This window comes from Somniosus microcephalus, chromosome 25, assembly GCF_052327205.1.
Source record: "Somniosus microcephalus isolate GS21.2 chromosome 25, FLI_Smic_1.0, whole genome shotgun sequence".
Taxonomy (NCBI): domain Eukaryota; kingdom Metazoa; phylum Chordata; class Chondrichthyes; order Squaliformes; family Somniosidae; genus Somniosus; species Somniosus microcephalus.
In genome coordinates, this window is record NC_141011.1 from 24,844,595 (window position 1) to 24,869,544 (window position 24,950).

At 52.1% G+C, this 24,950-nt stretch overlaps 1 pseudogene; it reads left to right on the forward strand.

The window, feature by feature from the left end:
• Positions 1–2,636: 2,636 nt before the first annotated feature.
• LOC147100546 (small ribosomal subunit protein eS1 pseudogene) overlaps positions 2,637–24,950 on the forward strand; it is a 43,009-nt pseudogene continuing 20,695 nt past the window's right edge.

The following is a 24,950-nucleotide window of genomic DNA, read 5'->3' on the forward strand; positions in this document are numbered from 1 at the left end:
CTTTGTAATATTTGCACATTTAGTCAACATTGTGAGGAACAAAGGATTTTGGGAAAAACTCCTTATTTTCTGTGAAATGTCAAAATGACCTTTGAGGCTCCACAGTTTGTGATTTTCAATTTCAGAGCCATTGTAAAAATAATGAGCTCCCCAAACAGAACAATCCTGCAAACAGATTTCATTTGGAAGATGTTAGGTTTTCAGATAATGCAATGCAAATCAAGATTTATTTATGGAACGTTTGATTGTGTCTGCAAGACGGATTAACATTAAGCACAGGATGAGGAAAGGCCATTTTACCCCAATCATCCAGCCTCCTGTAGAAACGCTCCTTATCCCTAAAGGTAATCAAGGAAAACTCCAGAATAGTCACTATTCACTGTTCACTATTCAATGTGACCCGTCCATCGGAGCCCGATACGAGACTCCCAAAACAAGCGCTCTACTCGGAGCTCCGGCACTGCAAGGGAGCCCCAGGTGGGCAGAGGAAACGCTTCAAGGACACCCTCAAAGCCTCTTTGAAAAAGTGTAACATCCCCATCGACACCTGGGAATCCCTGGCCCAAGACCGCACAAAGTGGAGGAGAAGGCGCCGAACACCTCGAGTCTCTTCGCCGGGAGCAAGCGGAAGCCAAGCGCAGGCAGCGCACGTCAACCCAAGCACCCCACCCACCCGCCCCTTCAACCACCGTCTGCCCCACCTGTGACAGAGACTGTAGGTCCCGCATTGGACTCATCAGTCACCTGAGAACTCATTTTTAATGTGGAAGCAAGTCATCCTCGGTTCCGAGGGACTGCCTAAGAAGAAGAAGAAGAGATTCAATCCTGCCTTGTTGCAATTGGTGTCAGCCGTGGCTCAGTGGGCAGCACCCTCGCCTCAGATATTATGAAGGTTGTGGGTTCAAGTCCCACTCCAGAGACTTGAGCACAAAATCCAGGCTGACTCTCCAGTGCAGTGCTGAGGGAGTGCTGCACTGTCGGAGGTGCCGTCTTTCAGATGAGATCTTAAACCGAGGCCCCGCCTGCTCTCTCAAGTGGACATAAAAGATCCCATGGCACTATTTTGAAGAAGAGCAGGGGAGTTATCCCCAGTGTCCTGGCCACCCTCAATCAATATCACTAAAACAGATTATCTGGTCATTATCACATTGCTGTTTGCTGAGTGCAAATTGGCTGCCACGTTTCCTACATTACAACAGTGACTCCACTTCAAAAAGTACTGCATTGGCTGTAATGTGGCAGAGCCGCCAAGGGACTCTTATATGGATGTACATAATTGCCTTTAACAGTGTGAATTGGTACCTGTATTTGTTTGCTGTATGTAAATAGTGCGGTCCCTTTAAGATGTATGTAAATAGTGCGGTCCCTTTAAGATGTAGACTGAACGCGATGACGTCATCACGCAGGTCACGTGACATTCCCAATGGCGGGAAACGTGATGACGTCATGACGTCAGCGGGGAAGCTTCCAGAATCAGTCCTCGTGGAGTCAGCCTTAAGCAAACACCTGTTGTTTAGTTCTCTTGCGTTTTAACTGTTACTTCCACCAGTTTGTATTAAACATCGTTTAATTACCAGAGTTGCCTGGTCTCAGTGCTTCAGATAGGAATTTCGCAATTCCTACAGTGGTGACCCCGAATTTTCGCGGACAATCTTTGCGGAGGAAGCGAGACGCAGTGACACGATGGATGCGAACGCAGTGGCTTTGAAGCTCCCTCGGTTTTGGAAACAACAGGCGGCCTCCTGGTTTGTGCAAGCGGAGGCTCAGTTCGAGCTTCGGAATATCGTGGTGGATCAGACCCGGTATCTCTACGTGGTCTCTGCATTCGACAGCTCCACGGCTTCGAGGATCATCAACCTGCTGGAAAACCCCCCGGCCGACAGCAAGTATAATACTCTTAAGGCGCGGCTACTTCAGGTTTTCGGCCTCACGAAGGCGGAGCGTGCGCGACGATTGCTCATGCTGCCCGGGCTAGGCGACTCCAAGCCGTCGGAGTTAATGAGCCAGATGCTCACACTCCTCGGACCCGAACCGCAAGGTTTCCTCTTTCGGGAGTTGTTCCTGAGCCAGTTGCCCGAGCAGGTACAGGCGGCCCTCGCACGGTCGGAAACCGCGGATTGTGTGGCACTTGCGGACGAAGCTGATACTATTTACACGGTCATGCAGCAACAATGCACCGCCTCGAGGCATCCTTCCCCACGGGACCCCACCCCGACGCCTCCACCATCTGCCTTGTGTTATTACCACGCCCGTTTCGGCGCGAAGGCCAGATGCTGCCACCCGCCCTGCGGTTTCACGCCCGAGGCAACCAAAAACTACCAGCACCGGCTGCGCGAAAGGAAGACCGAACCTGCAGTATGTCCCACAGCTGCAATGGCGATTGGCGACTCCGGGAAGTTACTCTATATCACCGATTCCCTCTCGGGCCGGCAATTTTTGTGCGACATGGGGGCGCAGTGCAGCATTCTTCCCGCATCAGCCCTCGACATCCGGGCTGGGAGGCGCGGGCTACCCCTCCAAGCCGCCAATGGCAGTGCTATTCGTACATTCAGGAGTCGGCGGATCAAGGTGTGTTTCGGCGGGCAACACTTCCAATGGGAGTCATCACCGCCAGAATTTCGCAAGCGATCCTCGGCATGGACTTTTTATGTGCCAACGGCTTGTGGGTAGATTTTAAAAATCGTCGACTGATCAACGCCGTCACTTACAACTCCATTCCGTGCGTTCGAGGTTCAGTCGCATCGCACGCGGTCTCCTGCGCCTTGCCAGAGCTCAACGAATTCACCCACCTTCTTGGTGAGTTCCCGGAGCTAACCAGGCCCACCTTTTCTGCGACGTCCGCCAGGCATGGCGTGGAGCACCATATTACAACGACCGGCTCCCCGGTCTACGCATGGGCTCGGCTACTAGAAGCCAGCAAACTCGCGGCTGCAAAGGCGGAGTTCGCCACAATGGAGCGGTTGGGGATTATTCGCCAGTCGAATAGTCCCTGGTCTTCGCCGCTCCATATTGTCCCTAAACCCGGCGGTGGCTGGCGACCCTGCGGTGACTACCGGCGCCTTAACGAAGTCACGACCCCCGATCGGTACCCCATACCGCATATACAGGATTTCTCCGCACATTTGGCGGGAACTTCGATCTTTTCCAAGGTCAACCTTGTTGGTGGGTACCATGAAGTGCCTGTACACCCCCAGGATGTCCAAAAGACGGCGGTCATGACCTCCTTCGGCCTATTTGAGTTCCTCCAAATGCCTTTCAGACTCAAAAATGCGGCACAGGCGTTTCAGCGCCTAATGGATTCGGTGCTGCGGGATCTTAAGTTTTTATTCGTTTATCTCGATGACATCCTGATTGCCAGTGCCACCAAAGAGGAACACATCAATCATCTGCGCATCCTCTTTCGCCGCCTCCATCAACATGGCCTAATAATCAACCCGGCCAAATGCCAGTACGGGCTACAGCAGCTGGACTTCTTGGGCCACCGCGGAGGGGGCGACGCCACTTCGGTCAAAGGTGGAGGCGATGGCAGCATTTCCGCGGCCGCAGTCCATCAAGGCCCTCCAGGAGTTCCTGGGTATGGTTAATTTTTATCATCGTTTTATTGCCAGGGCCGCGCAACTTATGCGGCCACTCTACGAGACCCTCCGAGGAAAGTCGGGAAAGGAAGCCCTGCTTTGGACGCCTGAGATGGTTTGTGCCTTCGGGGACACCAAGGCCGCTCTCGCAAATGCCACAATGTTGGCGCACCCACTGCCTGGAGCCACCATCGCTCTGACGACCGACGCGTCGGACTACGCCATAGGAGCCATGCAGGAGCAGTGGGTCAACGGTACGTGGCAGCCGCTGGCGTTTTTTAGTCGCCAACTGCGCAGTAATGAGCACAAGTACAGCACGTTCGACAGGGAGTTGTTGGCGCTGTTCCTGGCCATCCGCCATTTTCGTTTTCTGTTGGAAGGGCGCCACTTCACCGCGTTTGTGGACCACAAACCGTTGATGTTTGCTATGGCCAAGACTGCCGAACCGTGGTCAGCTAGACAGCAGCGGCAACTCACCTTTATTTTAGAGTTCACCACCGACATCCGGCACGTGGCCGGCAAGGACAACGTGGTGGCTGATTGCCTCTCGCGGGCGGCCGTCCAAGCCGTCCAGCTGGGAATAGATTATTCACACATGGCGGCCGACCAAGCAGCCGACCCGGAAACTTATGCATTCCGTACCGACTCCTCCTGCCTCCAGCCAACGGATGTGCATTTCCACGCGGCGGGCACCCCCTTGCTTTGCGACGTCTCATTGGGGGATCCCCACCCGATCGTTCCGTTTTCTTGGCGGCGGAAAGTTTTTGGCGCCATCCACGGACTTTCACATCCTGGCGTGAGGGTGTCTCAAAAGTTGCTGGCATCCAAATTCGTCTGGAGAGGAATGCGCAGGGACGTCCGCGACTGGGCTAACACCTGCGTCGTTTGCCAAAGAGCCAAAGTGCAACGCCATGTCAAAGCCCCCTTGGCCACTTTCGAAGTACCGGAGCGCCGTTTTGATCACGTCAACGTCGACCTCTTTGGGCCTCTTCCACCGTCGCACGGGTTCACACACCTCCTGACCATCGTCGACCGCAGCACAAGATGGCTGGAGGCGGTCCCTCTGACGTCCACCACCTCCGTGGACGTCGCCAGGACTTTTATTTCCTCATGGGTTGCGCGGTTTGGTGTCCCAACAGATATTTCCTCAGACTGCGGCCCGCAATTCTCGTCCGAACTTTGGAACGCTGTAGCTTTAGGTTTGGGCACCAAGCTCCATCGCATCACGGCCTACCATCCGCAGGCAAACGGATTATGTGAGCGCTTTCATCGGTCATTGAAGGCGTTGTTGAGTGCCACCCTCCAGGGCACTGCATGGGCAGATAGGCTGCCTTGGGTTATGCTTGGGTTGCGGACAGCACCAAAGGAGGACTTGCAGTCTTCTGCCACGGAACTTGTGTACGGCCAGCCACTCCGGGTGCCAGGCGAGTTCTTGCCGTCACCGACGAAGCCGTGGTCCGCAGCCGCCCAACTAGACGCCCACCGGGAAGCAGCCCAGTGTTTCAAGCCAATTCCGACGTCACATCATGGTTTGCCTGCCTCCCACGTTCCAACGGAGTTGATGCAGGCCAGGTTCGTTTTCGTTCGTCATGATGCCCATCGCAGTCCACTCACACCTCTTTATACGGGCCCTTTCCGAGTATTGCAGGCAGGTGCCAAGAGCTTTTTGGTCGACATCGGCGGCAAACCCGACCACATCTCAATTGACCGCCTCAAGCCCGCGCACCTGGATCTCGAGCAACTAGTCGAGATTGCACAGCCACCGCGTCGTGGTCGACTGCCTGCTGCTACCCCGCCCGACCGGATCGTTCCACCGGCCAGCTCCTCAGCTGCCCAGCAATTTCCTTTCTGGGAATATAGGAGTCGTTTGAACAGGCTTGTCCGACCTCCTCTTCGATTGGCTTTCGCTGTTAAGGACAATTCTGGGGGGGCGCATGTGGCAGAGCCACCAAGGGACTCTTATATGGATGTACATAATTGCCTTTAACAGAGTGAATCGGTACCTGTATTTGTTTGCTGTATGTAAATAACGCGGTCCCTTTAAGATGTAGACCGAACGCGATGACGTCATCACGCAGGTCACGTGACGTTCCCAATGGCGGGAAACGTGATGCGGGGAAGCTTCCAGAATCAGTCCTCGTGGAGTCAGCCTTAAGCAAACACCTGTTGTTTAGTCCTCTTGCATTTTAACTGTTACTTCCACCAGTTTGTATTAAACATCGTTTAATTACCAGAGTTGCCTGGTCTCAGTACTTCAGATAGGAATTTGGCAATTCCTACAGTAAAGCACTTTGGGCTGTCCAGTGGTAGTGAAAGGCGCTATATAAATGCAAGTCTTTTTCTTTTTCACAGACATGGAGCTTTTCATACTCTTAGATGATACCTGTAATCAACAATCCCATTTCCAGCAAGATATTTGTGAATGACTTCACTGTCTCAATCTCAACTACTATACTTTACAGTATTTTGTACTTTTCCCCAGATGCATATTATATCGACGTTCAGTGCATTGACCAACCAAGTTATCAAAGGAGTTCCCCGTGTATCCATTTTCTACTCCACCAAACTCCGTGGTGGTCTACTTCATTAAACTTTCTGTATGAGGTGCTGTTGAGGGACCTTGTCATGAACCTCTATGCTCTGATCTATTGGTATGGACTGTAATTGCAGTACTAGAGATGTTGCACAAAGGCTGATCTTTGTTAAAGTTCCAAAGTGATTGTACGATTTAGTGACTACCTGAAACAGTGAAATTACCACAATACTGCCTTTGCTATATTAATGGTATAATTATCATATCTACAAACTCTCGTATGAGGGGAAGTTCTTCTAGCCCCTCTCACACACTTCTAGACAGTATGTGAGGAAAAGCTTGCTAATTGACAACTGGTCCCTCCTTCATCTCCAACGTCTAACTTCTCTCTTTATAGCAACCGTTCTTCTGTCCCTCAATACTACTATGGTTAGTGAACCTTAGAACGTTCCTCCCAAGCTATATGATCTTCCTGCCTCGCTGCATTCTCACTGTGTTCAGATCAATCCTCCTCTAACTCATTCTTTCCCAGCACCTCAAAACTGTGGAACTCCTTGCCTTGCTTAGTCATTCCTTCCTTCTATCGTCTTCAGGCATTTAAAACTCAAACTTGGTGTCACCAAAGAGCACCGAGAGCGGGAGCAGTGGCACAAAGAGTGCCGAGAGCCGGAGCAGCAGCACAAAGAGCGCCGAGAGTGGGAGCAGCGGCACAAAGAGCGCCGAGAGTGGGAGCAGCGGCACAAAGAGCGCCGAGAGTGGGAGGAGTGGCACAAAGAGCGCCGAGAGTGGGAGCAGCGGCACAAAGAGCGCCGAGAGTGGGAGCAGCAGCACAAAGAGCGCCGAGAGTGGGAGGAGTGGCACAAAGAGCGCCGAGAGCCGGAGCAGCGGCACAAAGAGCGCCGAGAGTGGGAGGAGTGGCACAAAGAGCGCCGAGAGCCGGAGCAGCGGCACAAAGAGCGCCGAGAGTGGGAGCAGCGGCACAAAGAGCGCCTAGAGTGGGAGCAGCGGCACAAAGAGCGCCGAGAGTGGGAGCAGCGGCACAAAGAGCGCCGAGAGTGGGAGGAGTGGCACAAAGAGCGCCGAGAGTGGGAGGAGTGGCACAAAGAGCGCCGAGAGTGGGAGCAGTGGCACAAAGAGCGCCGAGAGTGGGAGGAGTGGCACAAAGAGCGCCGGGAGTGGGAGCAGCGGCACAAAGAGCGCCGAGAGTGGGAGGAGTGGCACAAAGAGCGCCGAGAGTGGGAGGAGTGGCACAAAGAGCGCCTAGAGTGGGAGGAGTGGCACAAAGAGCGCCGAGAGTGGGAGGAGTGGCACAAAGAGCGCCGAGAGCTGGAGCAGCGGCACAAAGAGCGCCGAGAGTGGGAGCAGCGGCACAAAGAGCGCTCAAGCGGGAGCAGCGGCACAAAGAGCGTCGAGAGTGGGAGCAGCGGCACAAAGAGCGCTCAAGCGGGAGCAGTGGTATAAAGAGCGTCGAGAGCGGGAGCAGCGGCACAAAGAGCGCTCAAGCGGGAGCAGCGGTATAAAGAGCGCTCAAGCGGGAGCAGTGGTATAAAGAGCGTCGAGAGCGGGAGCAGCGGCACAAAGAGCGCTCAAGCGGGAGCAGCGGTATAAAGAGCGCTCAAGCGGGAGCAGCAGCACAAAGAGCGCCGAGAGCGGGAGCAGCGGCACAAAGAGCGCTCAAGCGGGAGCAGCGGTATAAAGAGCACCGAGAGTGGGAGCAGCGGCACAAAGAGCGCTCAAGCGGGAGCAGCGGCACAAAGAGCGCCAAGAGCGGGAGCAGTGGCACAAAGAGCGCTCAAGCGGGAGCAGCGGCACAAAGAGCACCGAGAGTGGGAGCAGCGGCACAAAGAGCGCTCAAGCGGGAGCAGCGGTATAAAGAGCGCCGAGAGCGGGAGCAGCGGCACAAAGAGCGCTCAAGCGGGAGCAGCGGTATAAAGAGCGCTCAAGCGGGAGCAGCGGCACAAAGAGCGCCGAGAGCGGGAGCAGCGGCACAAAGAGCACCGAGAGTGGGAGCAGTGGCACAAAGAGCACCGAGAGCGGGAGCAGCGGCACAAAGAGCGCCGAGAGTGGGAGCAGCGGCACAAAGAGCGCTCAAGCGGGAGCAGCGGTATAAAGAGCGCCGAGAGCGGGAGCAGCGGCACAAAGAGCGCTCAAGCGGGAGCAGCGGTATAAAGAGCGCCGAGAGCAGGAGCAGCGGCTCAAAGAGCGCCGAGAGCGGGAGGAGTGGCACAAAGAGCGCTCAAGCGGGAGCAGCGGTATAAAGAGCGTCGAGAGCGGGAGCAGCGGTATAAAGAGCGCTGAGAGCGGGAGCAGCGGTATAAAGAGCGCTGAGAGCGGGAGCAGTGGTATAAAGAGCGCCGAGAGCGGGAGCAGCGGTATAAAGAGCGCCGAGAGCTGGAGCAGCGGTATAAAGAGCGCCGAGAGCTGGAGCAGCGGTATAAAGAGCGCCGAGAGCGGGAGCAGTGGTATAAAGAGCGCCGAGAGCGGGAGCAGCGGTATAAAGAGCGCCGAGAGCTGGAGCAGCGGTATAAAGAGCGCCGAGAGCTGGAGCAGCGGTATAAAGAGCGCCGAGAGCGGGAGCAGCAGTATAAAGAGCGCCGAGAGCGGGAGCAGCGGTATAAAGAGCGCCGAGAGCTGGAGCAGCGGTATAAAGAGCGCCGAGAGCTGGAGCAGCGGTATAAAGAGCGCCGAGAGCGGGAGCAGCAGTATAAAGAGCGCCGAGAGCGGGAGCAGCGATATAAAGAGCGCAGAGAGCGGGAGCAGCGGTATAAAGAGCGCCGAGAGCGGGAGCAGCGGTATAAAGAGCGCCGAGAGCGGGAGCAGCGGTATAAAGAGCGCCGAGAGCGGGAGCAGCGGTATAAAGAGCGCCGAGAGCTGGAGCAGCGGTATAAAGAGCGCCGAGAGCGGGAGCAGCAGTATAAAGAGCGCCGAGAGCGGGAGCAGCGGTATAAAGAGCGCCGAGAGCGGGAGCAGCAGTATAAAGAGCGCCGAGAGCGGGAGCAGCGGTATAAAGAGCGCAGAGAGCGGGAGCAGTGGTATAAAGAGCGCCGAGAGCGGGAGCAGCGGTATAAAGAGCGCCGAGAGCGGGAGCAGCGGCACAAAGACCGCCGAGAGCGGGAGCAGCACCGGAATGAGCGGACCTGGAGGGAGCACAGCAAGAGCGAGCAGTTCAAAGCGGCAGCAACTCAACAGAGGCAGTTTTTGAAAAAGTGACATCAGAGTAAAATAAGTGACGTCGGTACAAGAGAAGGAGCTGATTGGTGAGTAGCTGGTGAGTGTATATCTTTTTAAGTTTATAAGTTTATATCTGCTAAGTTAGTTAATAGCCTATTAAATAGATGGAAAGAGCTGATTGGTGAGGAGCTGGGGAATGTTTTTTGTTAAGTTTTATGTTTATTTCTGTTGGGTTAGTTCTTAGTCTATTAAATAGAGGCATGGCAGGGCAGCTCAGTCCGTGGAGTGTACATCCTGTGCCATGTGAGAAGTCCTGGACGCTTCGCGTAGCCTGGATGACCACATGTGCGGGAAGTGTCGCCAGATACAGCAACTCGAGCTCCGGGTTTCGGAGCTTGAGCGGCGGTTGGAGTCACTGCGGTGCATCCGCGAGGCTGAGAGCTACGTGGATAGCACGTTTCTAGAGGTGGCCACCCCGCAGCTTAAGAGAATGCAGGCAGTGAGGGAATGGGTGACCACCAGACAGAAGAGGAGGACCAGGCAGGTAGTGCTGGAGTCCCCGGAGTGCATCGTGCTCTCCAACCAGTATTCTGTTCTGAGTACTGGTGAGGGCGATGGTTCCTCTGGGGAGTGCAGCCATAGTCCACACCACCACGGGTGGCTTAGCTGTACAGGGGAGGAGGAAAAAGAGTGGAAGAGCAATAGTGGTAGGGGACTCGATAGTTAGGGGAGCTAACGGGCATTTCTGCAGCTGTAGACGTGACTCCAGGATGGTATGTTGCCTCCCTGGTGCCAGGGTCAAGAATGTCACTGAGTGGCTGCAGGACACTCTGAGGGGGGAGAGTGAACAGCCAGAGGTCGTTGTCCATATCGGTACCAACGACATAGGCAGAAAGAGGGATGAGGTCCTGCAAGCAGAGTTTAGGGAGGTAGGAGAGAGATTAAAAAGCAGGACCTCAAAGGTAGTAATCTCCGGATTACTCCCGGTACCACGTGCTAGTGAGTACAGGAATAGGAGGATAGAACAGGTGAATATGTGACTGGAGAGATGGTGCAGGGGGGAGGGCTTTAGATTCCTGAGGCATTGGGACCATTCCTGGGGTAGGTCGGACCTGTACAAGCCGGACGGGTTACACCTCAACAGAGCCGGGACCAATATTTTCGTGGGGAAGTTTGATAGTGCTGTTGGGGAGGGTTTAATCTAGCTTGGCAGGGGGATGGGCACCAGCATATAGGAGTAGAAAAGAGGAATAAGGTGCATAAAAGAGTGATTGTGTTGGGTAGTACTAGAGAAGATAGTACTAGATGCGGTAGTAGTACCATATTAGATAGGAGCAGACTAAGAAAGATTACGAAAAATTCAAAAATGGGTTTAGATTGCATTTTTGTAAACGCACAAAGTGTGGTGAATAAGGTTGGTGAGCTACAAGCACAAATAGCTGTGTGGCGATACGATATTGTGACAGTAATGGAAACATAGAAACATAGAAAAATAGGAGCAGGAGTCGGCCATTCGGCCCTTCGAGCCTGCTCCGCCATTCAATATGATCATGGCTGATCCTCTATCGGGAACGGTAGCGTAGTGGTAATGTCACTGGGCTAATAATCCAGAGGCCTGGACTAATGATCCAGAGACGTGAGTTCAAATCCCACCATGACAGCTGGGGAATTTAAATTCAGTTAATTAAAAAATAAATCTGGAATAAAAAAGCTAGTGTCAGTAATGGTAACCATGAAACTATCGGATTGTCGTAAAAACCCATCTGGTTCACTAATGTCCTTTAGGGAAGGAAATCTGCTGTCCTTACCTGGCCTGGCCTATATGTGACTCCAGACACACAGGAATGTGGTTGACTCTTAACTGCCCTCTTAAATGGTCTAGCAAGTCACTCAGTTGTAACTACAATACATAATAAGAATGAATCTGGATAGACCACCCGGCATCGACCTCGACACTGGCTATGGACATGGCAACGGCACACCCAGCCTAGTCAAGCAACAGCCTGACATAGTCATACTCACAGAATCATACCTTTCAGCCAATTTCCCAAAAACTTCCATCACCATCCCTGGGTATGTCCTGTCCCACCGGCAGGACAGACCCATCAGGGGTGGTGGCACAGTGGTATACAGTCGGGAAGGAGTGGCCCTGGGAGTACACAACATTGACTCTGGACCCCATGAAGTCTCATGGCTTCAGGTCAAGCATGGGCAAGGAAACCTCCTGCTGATTACCACCTACCGCCCTCCCTCAGCTGATGAATCAGTACTCCTCCATGTTGAACACCACTTGGAAGAAGCACTGAGAGTAGCAAGGGCACAGAATGTACTCTGGGTGGGGGACTTCAATGTCCATCACCAAGAATGGCTCGGTAGCACCACTACTGACTGAGCTGGCCGAGTCCTGAAGGACATAACTGCCAGTCTGGGCCTGCGACTGGTGATGAGTGAACCAACACGAGGAGAAAAACCTACTTGACCTCGCCCTCACCAATCTACCTGTCGCAGATGCATCTGTCCATGACAGCATTGGCAGCAGTGACTACCGCACAGTCATTGTGGAGACGAAGTCCCGTCTTCACACTGAGAACGCCCCCCATCGTGTTGTGTGGCACTACCACCGTAAATGGAATAGATTCAGAACAGATCTAGCAGCTCAAAACTGGGCACCCATGAGGCGCTGTGGGCCATCAGCAGCAGTAGAATTGTATTCCACCACAATCTGTAACCTCATGGCCCGGCATATCCCTCACTCTACCATTACCACCAAGCCAGGGGACCAACCCTGGTTCAATGAGTGTAGAACAGCATGCCAGGAGCAGCACCAGGCGTACCTAAAAATTAGGTGCCAACCTGGGAAGCTGCAACACAGGACTACATGCAGGCTAAATAATGGAAGCAGCATGCTATAGACAGGGCTAGCGATCCCACAATCAACAGATCAGATCAAAGCTCGTGAATAGTGGTGGACCATTAAACAACTAACGGAAGGAGGAGGATCCAAGGATATCCCCATCCTCAATGATGGTGGAGCCCAGCACTGAATACAAAAGACAAGGCTGAAGCGTTTGCAACAAACTTCAGCCATAAGTGCCGAGTGGATGATCCATATCGGCCTCCTCCTGAGGTCCCCACCATCACACAAGCCAGTCTTCAGCCAATTCGATTCACTCCACGTGATATCAAGACACGCACTGGATACAGCAAAGGCTATGGGCCCCGACAACATCTCGGCTATCGTACTGAAGGCTTGTGCTCCAGAAATAGCTGCGCCTCTAGCCAAGCTGTTCCAGTACAGCTACAACCCTGGCATCTGTTCGACAATGTGGAAAATTGCCGAGGTATATCCTGTCCACAAAAAGCAACACAAATCCAATCCAGCCAATTACCACCCCACCAGTCTACTCTCAATCATCAGCAAAGTGATGGAAGGTGTCATCAACAGTGCTATCAAGCGGCACTTAATCACCAATAACCTGCTCACTGATGCCAAGTTTGGGTTCTGCCAAGACCACTCGGTTCCCGACCTCATTACAGCCTTGGTCCAAACATGGACAAAGGAGCTGAATTCCAGAGGTGAGGTGAGAGTGACTGCCCTTGACATCAAGGCAGCATTTGACCGAGTGTGGCATCAAGGAGCCCTAGTAAAACTGAAGTGAATGGGAATCAGGGGGAAAACACTTCACTGGTTGGAGTCATACCTAGCACAAAGGAAGATGGTTGTGGTGGTTGAAGTTCAATCTTCACAGCCCCAGGACATCGCTGCAGGAGTTCCTCAGGGCAGTGTCCTAGGCCCAACCATCTTCAGCTGCTTCATCAATGACCTTCGCTCCAACATAAGGTCAGAAATGGGGATGTTCGCTGATGACTGCACAGAGTTCAGCGCCATTCACAACTCCACAGATAATGAAGCAGTCAATGCCCGCATGCAACAAGACCTGGACGACGTTCAGGCTTGGGCTGATAAGTAGCAGGTAACATTTGCGCCACAGAAGTGCCAGGCAATGACTATCTCCAACAAGCGAGAGTCTAACCACCGCCCCTTGACATTCAATGGCAGTACCATCGCCGAATCCCCCACTATCAACATCCTGGGTGTCACCATTAACCAGAAATTTAACTGGACCAGCCACATAAATGCTATAGCAATAACAGCAGGTCAGAGGCTAGGTATCCTGCGGCGAGTGTCTCACCTCCTGACTCCCCAAAGCCTTTCCACCATCTACAAGGCACAAGTAAGGAGTGTGATGGAATACTCTCCATTTGCCTGGATGAGTGCAGCTCCAACAACACTCAAGAAGCTCGACACAATCCAGGACAAAGCAGCCCGCTTGATTGCCACCCCATCTGTAGAATTCGCAAAATTGAACATTGTCCTATAAGGGTCTATTGGCAGAAAAGGCCTTAACTTTTAAAGACTGTTTTAAAAGAAGCCCAGAAAAAGGGACACACAAAATGGCTGCCAGACCCCATGACCAGCGTTTGGGACACTTTAAAATGGTTCCTGCAGTCCTCAGACAGCTTTTGTGGATGCAGCCCACAGTAGGTTCTGGAAGGCAGTTTCAGGGAAAACGAAACCATACAGAGCCCCATACATATAGATTGGCTGCAGATCCGATCAGATCGGCCTGTAGATAAAGGCCATCTAAATGTTTACCCAGACAAAGGGGAACAGATTCAAGTTCGAAGAGGGACATTAAAGACAATACAAGGTTGTTCCAGACCAGAGATGGCAGTTACCGGCCATCCCGAAGATACTTTAAAAACAAAGACTACCCCGCTGTGCTACAAGCCCGCCAAAAGTTAAACAAAGACTAACCTTGATTTGGCGGGAGATAAGGGCCTCCACGGAAAAGTATAACTGGAGTCCCGGGGTAGCCATCGGTAGCTTTTTGGGAGCTTTTGCAGCGTTTGCAGCTTTCGGTACGCTTCTTAGCCTTGGGAAGGCTTGACATCGGAGAAGGTGGTTCTTAGAAGAAGAAGACGAGACCCGGGGTAGTCATCGGGAGATCATCGACAAAAACCCCGGGCCGTTGACGAGAAGAAGAGAAGACGAAACGCCCTACAGCATCGTGTGTAGGAGTACGGAGAAAAACGAGCTGCAGGCGAAATGATGGTCAGCGCATCTTGCTGAAGAGAAGGAGCCATCAGATTGAGCAGCCTGCTGCTCCTACAGCCCAATGACCACGTGGAGACAGGACGCCTGAGAGGACCAAAACGCAGACTTCAAAATCTCTATGTTTCTAACTGTGATTGGTGAGCATGTTTCTGGCCCCTCATAATCTAATCTAGCTAGGTTTAGGGGGTGGGCATTTTGGGTATAATTTAACAATGAGTTGTTGTCCCTCGATGTTCCGTGTGTTTCCCTATTTCAGGATGAACCTTGTAAAACATAATGGCCTAGAAATTCAGTTGGCGCCGCGCCAGGGCTTTAGCGCCGGAAATTTAGCGCCGGCGCTAAGTCCCCCTGCGCGCGCCAAAAATTCAGTAGCGCCGCGCCCAAACGGCTGCCGGCGCTACAGGAGGGTGTCAGCGCCTCGAAATGGGCACTGACTGCCGCATTGCGGTGCAATTCCGGCGCTGTGGCACCCGATGCGGTGCGGCAGGCTGGGGAAGTGCAGGCCTCCTCCTTCAGTTAAGGAGGAGCTGCCTGCACCCGCCCGCTGGCCGTTGAAATCTTGAAAAAAATGAGCCTGGCACCTCGGAGAAGTGCCGGGCTCGCAGGCCAGACGCATCTGTTCCGCGGGGGGGTGGGTGGAGGAGTCCGGGGAGGGAGGTGCGGGCAGGCGGCCGGCGGGAAAGCGGCCGGCCGCCGCGCGACCTTAATGCGCCGGCGCTAACTCGCGTAGGACTCTGCTGAAACATCGTTAGTTGCGGCTGCCACGGGCGAGGCGGCCGCAACTCAATTTCGGCGTTGGGGCCCGTCACCACGGCAACCGGGACGCTGCGCACACCGATGACGTCATCGGTGCCGGCGCAGCGCAACCGGTCTAACGCTGATGGCAGGGCCCCACTGAATTTACAAACCGGCCATAACTCCGGCGCTAGGCCCTCTAGCGCCTCAAATGGGGCGCTAACCCTACTGAATTTTCAGCCCAATATGCCTGTAGATATGCTGGTTAGTACCGTATTATGATTTGTTTTTCCCTCCCATGTACCTTATTTGGCTTATATTTAATTTTTCCTCCATGCAATAAAATTTCATTTCGTTTCATTAAACTTGGTCTATAGAGTATTCTCTGCATTGCAGTTCCTGCCTCAAAGTCCAGTGTATAGAACCTAAGGGGCGAGTGGGTCGAACCACTCGGTGTATTACTGTGCAAGAGAGCGAGGCCTCTAGAGAGAGAGAGAGACCTCGGCGATCGAAAACCCCTTACATATCCACCACCTTAAACATTCACTCCCTCCACCACCGGCGTACCGTGGCTGCAGTGTGTACCATCTACAAGATGCACTGCAGCAACTCGCCAAGGCTTCTTCGACAGCACCTCCCAAACCCGCGACCTCTTCCACCTAGAAGGACAAGGGCAGCAGGCGCATAGGAATGCCACCACATCTAAGTTCCCCTCCAAGTCACACACCATCCTGACTTAAAAGTATATCGCCGATCCTTCATCATCGCTGGGACAAAATCCTGGAACACCCTACCTAACAGCACTATGGGAGTACCATCACCACACAGACTGCAGCGGTTCAAGAAGGCGGCTCACCACCACCTTCTCAAGAGCAATTAGGGATGGGCAATAAATGCTGGCATTGCCAGCGACGCCCTGATCCCATAAACGAATAAAAAAAAAAATTTTAATACCATATTCCCGCTCTCTCCCCATACCCCTTGATGCCTTTTGTGTCTAGAAATCTATCTAGCTCCTTCTTAAATATATTCAGTGACTTGGCCTCCACAGCCTTCTGTGGTAGAGAATTCCACAGGTTCACCACCCTCTGAGTGAAGACATTTCTCCTCATCTCAGTCCTAAATGTCCTACCCCGTATCCTGAGACTGTGACCCCTCGCTCTGGACCCCCCAGCCAGGTGAAACATCCGCCCTGCATGTAGTCTGTCTAGCCCTGTCAGAACTTTATATGTTTCAATGAGATCCCCTCTCATTCTTCTAAACTCTATTGAATACAGGCCTAGTCAGAAACGTGGCTTAAAAACGGTAAGGACTGGGCACTTGATATTCAAGGGTACAAGGTGTTCAGAAAAGATAGGGAAGGAGAAAAGGGAGGTGGGGTGACAGTGCTGATTAAGGAAGACATTGTAGTGTTGGAAAGGGAGGATGTTCTTGAGGGGACAAGGACAGAATCCATTTGGTTAGAGTTGAGGAGCAAAAAGGGTATGATCACGCTATTGGGGGTATTCTATAGGCCTCCAAATGGTGAGAGGGAGGTAGAGGAGCAAATCTGCAGGAAAATCATAGAGATATGCAAGAGCTATAGAGTGGTGATATTGGGGGACTTTAATTACCTAAATATCGATAGGGATAATGCAAGGGTAAAGGGAAAGGAGGGGGAGGAATTTCTGAAATGTGTTCAGGAGAATTTCTTTGACCAGTATGTTCTTGGCCCAACTAGGAGGGAGGCATTGCTGGATCTGGGGCTGGGGCTGGGGAATGAGGTGGGCAGCACGGTGGCATAGTGGTTAGCACTGTTGCCTCACAGCGCCAGGGACCCAGGTTCGAATCCGGCCTCGGGTGACTGTCTGTGTGGAGTTTGCACATTCTCCCCGTGTTTGCGTGGGTTTTCTCCGGGTGCTCCGGTTTCCTCCCACAGTCCAAAGATGTGCAGGTTAGGTTGATTGGCTAAAATAAATTGACCCTTAGTGTTAGGGGGATTAAAATATGTGGGGTTACGGGGATAGGGTGGGATATGTGTTGGTGTAGGGGTTACGGGGATCGGGTGGGATATGTGTCGGTGCAGGCTCGATGGGCCGAAATGGCCTCTATCTGCACTGTGGGGTTTCTGTGATTTCTGTGTGACCAAGTGTCTGTGGGAGAACACTTGAGTACGAGTGATCATTGTATCATAAGATTTAGATTAGCAATGGAGAGGAGCAAGGAACAATCTAGAGTGGAACTTCTAAACTGGAATAGGGCTAACTTCAATGGGATGCGAAAGGATCTAGCCTGGGTAAAATGGAACCAAAGACTGACAGGAAAAACTGTAACGGAACAATGGGTGATCTTTAAGGATCCAAGTACAGGCTAGGTACATTACAACAAGAGGTAAGGGTAAGGGAACCAAAACAAGGGCTCCTTGGATGACGAGGGAGTTTGAGAAGATGATGAAACAAAAAAAAAGGATGTAGGATGCATGTCAGATGAATTCTTCAAGGGAGCACCAGACCAAATACAATAAGTTGAGAGGGGATGTGAGGATGAAAATAAGATTGGCAAAGAGAGAATATGAGAGTAGAATGGTGGGTAACATAAAAGGGAACCCAAAAATCTTCTACTGGCATGTAAACATTAAGTGGGTAGTAAGAGGCGGGGTGGGGCCTCTTAGAGACAAAGAAGGTGGTATATGCTTAGGGGCGCAGGGCAAGGCTAGAATACTCAATGAGTACTTTGTATCGGTCTTTACTAAGGAGGTGGATGCTAACAAAATATCGGTAGTAGTGGAAAAGGTAGAAGCAATGAAAGGGGTGAAAATTGATCGACAGGATGTACTAGAAAGGCTGGGTATGCTTAAAGTGGACAAGTCACCTGGTCCAGATGGCTTGGATCCCAGGTTGCTAAGGGAATTGGGGGAGGAGATAGGGGAATGGCTTGCCATAATTTTCCAATCTTCCCTAAATGCGGGGGAGGTACCTGAGGATTGGAAAGTGGCAAATGTGACACCATTGTTAAAGAAAGGGTGTAAGGACAATTCTAGTAACTACAGGCCGGTCAGTTTAACATCAGTGGTGGGTTTTAGAAGCAATAATCAAGGAAAAATTTAGCGGGCACTTGGAGAGGTTTAAGCTAATTAAGGAGAGCCAATACGGATTTGTAAAAGGCAGATCATATTTGACTAATCTAATTGAATTTTTTGATGAAGTAACAGAGAGGATTGATGAAGGGAATACAATGGATGTTGTTTACATGGATTTTCGGAAGGCGTTTGACAAAGTACCACATAGAAGGCTGGTTAACAAAATTGAGGCTCATGGTATAGGTGGGTAAGGATAAGGAATTGGCTTAAGGACAGAAAACAGCGAGTTGTGGTAAATGGCTGTTTTTCAGAATGGAGGATGGTAGATAGTGGTGTTCCCCAAGGATCAGTGCTGGGGCCACTGCTTTTTTTGATATATATAAATGACCTGGATATTGGAATACAGAGTAGAATTTCTAAATTTGCTGATGACACTAAACTTGGGGGTATGGCAAACAGTGATGATGATACCAATCGACTGCAACAGGACATAGCAGAATGGGCAGACAAGTGGCAGATGGAATTTAATACAGAGAAGTGTGAGGTGATGCATTTCACAGAAGGAACAGGGAGAGGCAATATACACTTAATGACACAGTTTTACAGAATGTGCAGGGAAAGAGGGACCTGGGAGTTAATGTACATGGGTCCCTGAAGGTGGCAGGACATATTGAGAGAGTGGTTAACAAAGCATATGAGATCTTGGGCTTCATAAATGGAGGTATTGAGTACAAAGTAGAGAAGTTATGCTGAACCTTTATAAAGCGCTGGTTAGGCCACAACTGGAGTATTGTGTCCAGTTCTGGTCACCACACTTTAGGAAGGATGTGAAGGCCCTTGAGAGGGTGCAGAGGAGATTTACCAGAATGGTTGCGGGGATGGGGGATCTTAGCTACAAGGACAGGTTGGAGAAGCTGGATTTGTTTTCATTAGAGCAAAGGAGGTTCAGGGGTGATTTGAAAGAGCTGTACAAGATTATGACGGTTTTGGATAGGCTAGACGGGGAAAGGCTGTTCCCACTAGTTGATGGTACAAGGACTAGGGGACACAGATTTAAGGTTTTGGGCAAGAGATACAGGGGAGACGTGAGGAAAAAATTTTTACGCAGCGAGTGGTGATGACCTGGAATTCGCTGCCGACGGAAGTGGTGGAAGCGGAGACACTCAGGGCTGGATTTTGCCAGGCCTGAGGAGGCGGGTTTGAAGGCGGGTCAGGTGGGAAAGTTGCCAAAAATGGCGTCAGGGTCTGATCCCGCCTCCAACCCGCCTCTGAGCAACTTTCCCGAATGAGGGCTTTCAGACCCTATTTTGGTCCCGCCTCTAGGCCCTTAAGACATATAACAACCACCTAAGTGCTTCTATAATGCCACTTTGAGAGGCATTTCTGAGTTTAACACATTTCCCGCGTGCTGCACGTCTCCCCTGGAACACGCCAGTTAATCCTGGCGGACTCACAAGTGGATGGCTTACTAACAGCTGCAGCTCCACCATAAAAAAGGAGTTTTCAACAATGATCAGTTGCAGGTGGCAGAACTTTCTTTTCTCAGGTCTTGGAGAACTTTTTGCAGGTCTACTCATTTTGGAAGTGTTGAAGCTGAGATCCATCTCCACTGTGACCTCCTGGGAAACCCCTCTCCCCACCTTGACTGAACGCTTCCTCAACTGAGGTATATACCTGCAGCATGGGAACCATTTATTTCCTTTCCTCCTCGACCTCAGAATCGGATGAAGATCAGCCGCCGCAGCAGCAGAACCCGGAACAACAGCAGCACCAACAGCAGGAGCAACAATAGGAGCGCCAAGCTGCTGCTCACCCACCTGAAGCTGTACAGGCCAGAAAGCGCCAGCACAGGCAAGGACGTCGCCGCAGGAGATATTCCAAAAACAGGGTCTACAGACAGAGGATGAGCTACCTCAACATGACTGAGCAGCAGTGCCAAAGGAGGCTGAGACTTTCGCGAGAGGTTGTGGGTGACATCTGCGCAATGCTGCAGCAAGACCTGGAGCCCAGAGGAGCAGGTGGACACCCCTTACCAGTGGCCGTCAAAGTCACCACCACACTCAACTTTTTTGCTTCAGGCTTATTCGAGGGATCAACAGCAGACATCAGCAGCATCTCCCAGGCAGCTGCACACACTTGCATCATGCAGGTAACCGATGCCCTCTTTGCCATTGCGCACAATTACATCAACCTCTCCAAGGATCAAGCAAGTGTAACCGCGTGTGCGGTTGGATTTGCTAATCTGGCAGGCTTTCCAAGGGTGCAGGGTGCCGTAGACTGCACACATGTGGCCCTTAAGGCACCCCATCACAATCCAAGTATTTTTGTCAACCGCAAGGGCTTCCACTCCCTCAATGTGTAGCTGGTGTGTAACCACAATAAGGAAATTTTGCAAAATAACAACAGAAATTGCTGTAAAAACTCAGCAGGCCAGGCAATATCCGTGGAGAGAAATTAGAGTTGATGTTTCAGGTCAAAACCCTTTTTCAAAACTGGAAAGGAAATAAAATAGATCGAAGGCAGGGCTGCGATAGAACAAAAGAAGTAAAAGAGATATTAAGAGGTATTCAAAACCAGACGAGATGGTAATAGGACAGTGGAGACAAAAGACGGCTGAGATTAGGTGTGAAGTGTACTGGCAGGATGAGACAGCTGCCATGTGGGAGAGAGAAAAAAAAAAGGAAAGGGGTGGGGGGGTGGGGTGGAGAAGGGAAGACCCAAAACAAAGGGGTGGAAAAAGATATAAGTAAAAATGTAATGGGGGCCGAGGTTATGATCTGAAATTGTTGAACTTGCTATTGAGTCCGGAAGGCTGCAAAGTGCCTAATCGGAAGATGAGGTGCTGTTCCTTGAGTTTACGTTGAGCTTCCGTGGAACAATGCAAGAGGCCAAGGACGGTGATGTCCGAGTGGGAATGGAGCGGTGAATTAAAATGACAGGCGACCGGAAGCTTGGGGTCACCCTTACGGACTGAACGGAGGTGTTCCGCAAAGCGGTCACCCAATCTGCGTTTGGTCTCCCCAATGTAGAGGAGACCGCATCGTGAGCAGCGAATACAGTGTACTAGATTGCAAGAAGTACAAGTAAATCGCTGTTTCACCTGGAAGGGGTGTTTGGGGCCCTGGACAGTGGGAAGGGGGGAGGTATAGGGGCAGGTGTTACATCTCCTGTGCTTGTACGGAAAGGTGCCAGGCGAAGGGGAAGGGCTGTTGGGGGTGACAGAGGAGTGGACTAGGGTGTCTCGGAGGGAGCAGTCCCTATGGAATGCTGAAAGGGGAGGGGAGGGGAAGATGTGTTTGGTGGTGGGATCACTTTGGAGGTAGCGGAAATGGCGGAGGATGATCCGTTGAATGTGGAGGCTGGTGGGGTGAAAGGTGAGGATAAGGGGAACCCTATTGTGGTTCTGGGAGGGAGGGACAGGGGTGAGGGCAGAAGTGCGGGAGATAGAACGGACATGGTCGAGGGCCGTGTCAACCACTGTAGAGGGGAATCCTCGGTTGCAGAAAAAGGAAGACATGTCGGAAGCACTGGTGTGGAAGGTGGCATCATCGGAGCAGATACAGCGGAGATGGAGAAACTGGGAGAATGGAATAGAGTCCTTACAGGAGGCGGGGTGGGAGGAAGTGTAGTTTTTTGCATGTTTGCGCCAAGTACCCTGGCAGTTGCCATGACTCCTTCATCCTGTGGCAGTCTAGTGTGCCTCTGCTCTTCAGTCCGCCAGACCAACTTTGCAGATGGCTACTTGGAGACAAGGACTAGCCCCTGAAGACGTGGCTAACGACGCCGTTGAGGAGGCCATCCAACGAAGCTGAGGAGCGCTACAACTCCAGCCACATTTCCACCAGATCCATTATCGACCAAACCATCGGCTTGCTGAAGATGCGATTCAGATGCCTGGATAGATCAGGTGGAACCCTGCAGTACTCAGCAGCCAAGGTCTCCAGAATCATCGTGGTCTGCTGTGCACTTCACAACATGGCACAGCATCATGGCTTGCAGCTGCCTGAGGTACAAATGGTTCATTGCATAGCCTCCTTGGATGAGGAGAGCGACAACGAAGAGCTTGCGGAGGCGCATCAACCAGCGGCAGCAGCACGCAAGAACATTGCTGCCCGGGATGCACTGATCTTGCCCAAATTTGCTTAGGTTGCCCAATCAAACACATTTGGCTCGCACCTTCTGACACCCATCTCCAGTGTGACCTCCTGGGAAACATCTCTCCCCACCTTGACTAAGCGCTTCCTCAACTGAGGCATATACCAGAAGCTTGGCGACCATTTAATTCCTTTCCTCCTGGACATCAGATTCGGATGAAGACCAGCCGCGGCAGCAGCAGAACCATGAGCAACAGCAGCACCAACAGCAGGAGCATCAACAGGAGCGCCAAGCTGCTAGTCTCCCACCTGAAGATGCACAGGCCAGAAGGCGCCAGAGCGCGACCATATTGCTGCCTGGGATGCAAGGGACGCACTCATGTTGGTCACATTTGCTTAGCTTGTACAATCAAACACTTTTGCCTCGCACCTTCTTACCAGAGCATCGACAATGGACAAGAACCTACGGCTTCCTAACATTCTGACCACCATACTGACAATTCCAAGTCGCCCTGAGCCCTCAATGTGGAAGTCCCATTTGCGAAATGACACAGCCCACAACTTCAACAGTTTGCCATCAAGACATTTTATAACATTAACTCCCGGATGGCCTTTCACAATTAAACACAACAGAACACCCAAGTGATTACCCTTGTGACTACTTGTGCTTTATCTTCCTCTTATGTGTGCTCCTACGTGGTGCCTCCCCTGTGGCTTCAGCAGATGTGGAGACCCCTTGCTAACTTTCATGCTGCTCCTGCCTCGACACCTTTGGCAGGCGTCCTCTGGGGTTGCGAGCCTATGAGGGCTCGCCAGCAGTCTGCTGCTCCTGCGGCTGTGCAGGGGCTGAGACGCTGATCTCAGTTGGGTGAGGACTCTGGTGGGGCTCCGACCGAGGGCTCTGCAGTAGCATGGTCATGTGAACGCTTGGAGAGGAGCCCCCACTTCCTTGTTCTCTGCCACCAACATCCCTCTCAAGGGTCAGCCCCACTTCAGAGCTAGCAAGTGGCTTGACAGCACCTTGCTGCACTTTAGGGGGGCCATGAGGACCCATTTCTGCACTGGAAGTCCTACTCCAGAGGACTTCCATGAAGCTCTGGTTTCTCTGCTCAATAGCTGACCATCGCTCCTCCAGAGATGTCAGTCTATTCTGAACAATGACCATGTTTTCAAGACCCTGGCGAATAAGCTCCTCCATGGCCGTAGCCATCTTCTCCTCTACCGTAGCCATCCTCTCCCCTACGGTAGCCATCCTTTCCACGGAGGTTGCCATCCTTTCCATGGTGATGTGTTCATGCGCCAATGCCTCCACAAAGGCTCTGCTCATGTTAGCAATGGACTCCTCCATCCGCTCCACACTCGCAGCGACCCTGGAGACAAAACCTGCCAGAGACTCCTGCACCTGTTCCTGGAGTTCCATCACCGCTCTCCTTCTGGATGGACCCGGAGGCACAGGGTCGACATGCAGCTGAGCCGAGTTGGGAGAGTCCTGCGTCCTCCAATGAGGACTCTCCACTGCTGTCCCTGTCTCCACCATCTGCTGATGCTCACTTGTGAACTGTGATACACCAGGTGACAACACTACTCTATGTCCCGAAGGTCCCACCGAGGTGTGAGTGTCTGCGCTGGTGCTGGGTGTGCTGAATTCTGCCGATGCTGCGCCCTCAGAGGCTGGAGCTTCCTCTGAGGAGTCTTGTGGCTGAGGCTGTTCCTCCTGGACAGTGGGGAGGGGGGCTGCCTATGGTCCTGTGGGGGAGTAAAGGAAAGAGGTGGAGATGTGAGATAAACATTGCATGCGCATGGAATTCTGCAGATGATCATAAGTCAATCTGTTAGAGCATCAGAATCAATATCAGTCACTCATACAATGTCAATGAGAGAGATGAAAGACTATTCTGTCACCAGCTTGCTCTGATGCGCCCATCTGTCAATCCCCCACTTACGCATCCTCCTCGACTCCCACGATCTCGATGGCCGCCTCCTCTGCGCTGGTGAGCTGGGCGATTGAGGGTGGCCCTCCTCCTGTCTTCGGCCTTTCCCTCTTATTGTGGGCTCTCTTTTCCTGCAATGAGGGACACAAGTGGAGCTTGAGTGAGAATGAAGGAGTGAGTGTAGAGAACCCATAGCATAGATGCTTAGGACACAAAGATGGAGTGAGGTCCCAAGACCAAGGGCCCTCCCTGTGTGTTGTTAGTTGTTGTCATAGCATCACAGTGATAGGGAGTGTGAGGGCTGCATAGTCAAATAGTTAAGTGAATATGAACATAGAGAGAGAGGGAATGGTTAAGGGTGCAGGGATGTAAGGGTCAAGTGGGATGTGGAGGAGGAGCTTGACAATGAAGAGTGCTGGTGATGAGAGGCGATGGGGAGCAGATTGAGGGAAACGGTGATGTAATACTCACTTTTCCTGTGCAGAGAAGGTCATGAAACCTCTTTCTGCACTGTAGCCAGGTTCTGCTGCACATTGAGATGGCACTGACCTCCTGTGCCACTTGCAGCCACACAGCTTTGATCTGCTGGGGAGGCTTTTTCCTCCCAGATGAAGGAAACAGCACCTCCTTCTGAGCTCTGGCTCCCTCCACCAGAGCTTGGAGGGAGCCCTCATCAAAGCGGGGGGCGCACTTGGGCCTTGAGTTTGCCATGGTTACACCACTAATCCCTCAGA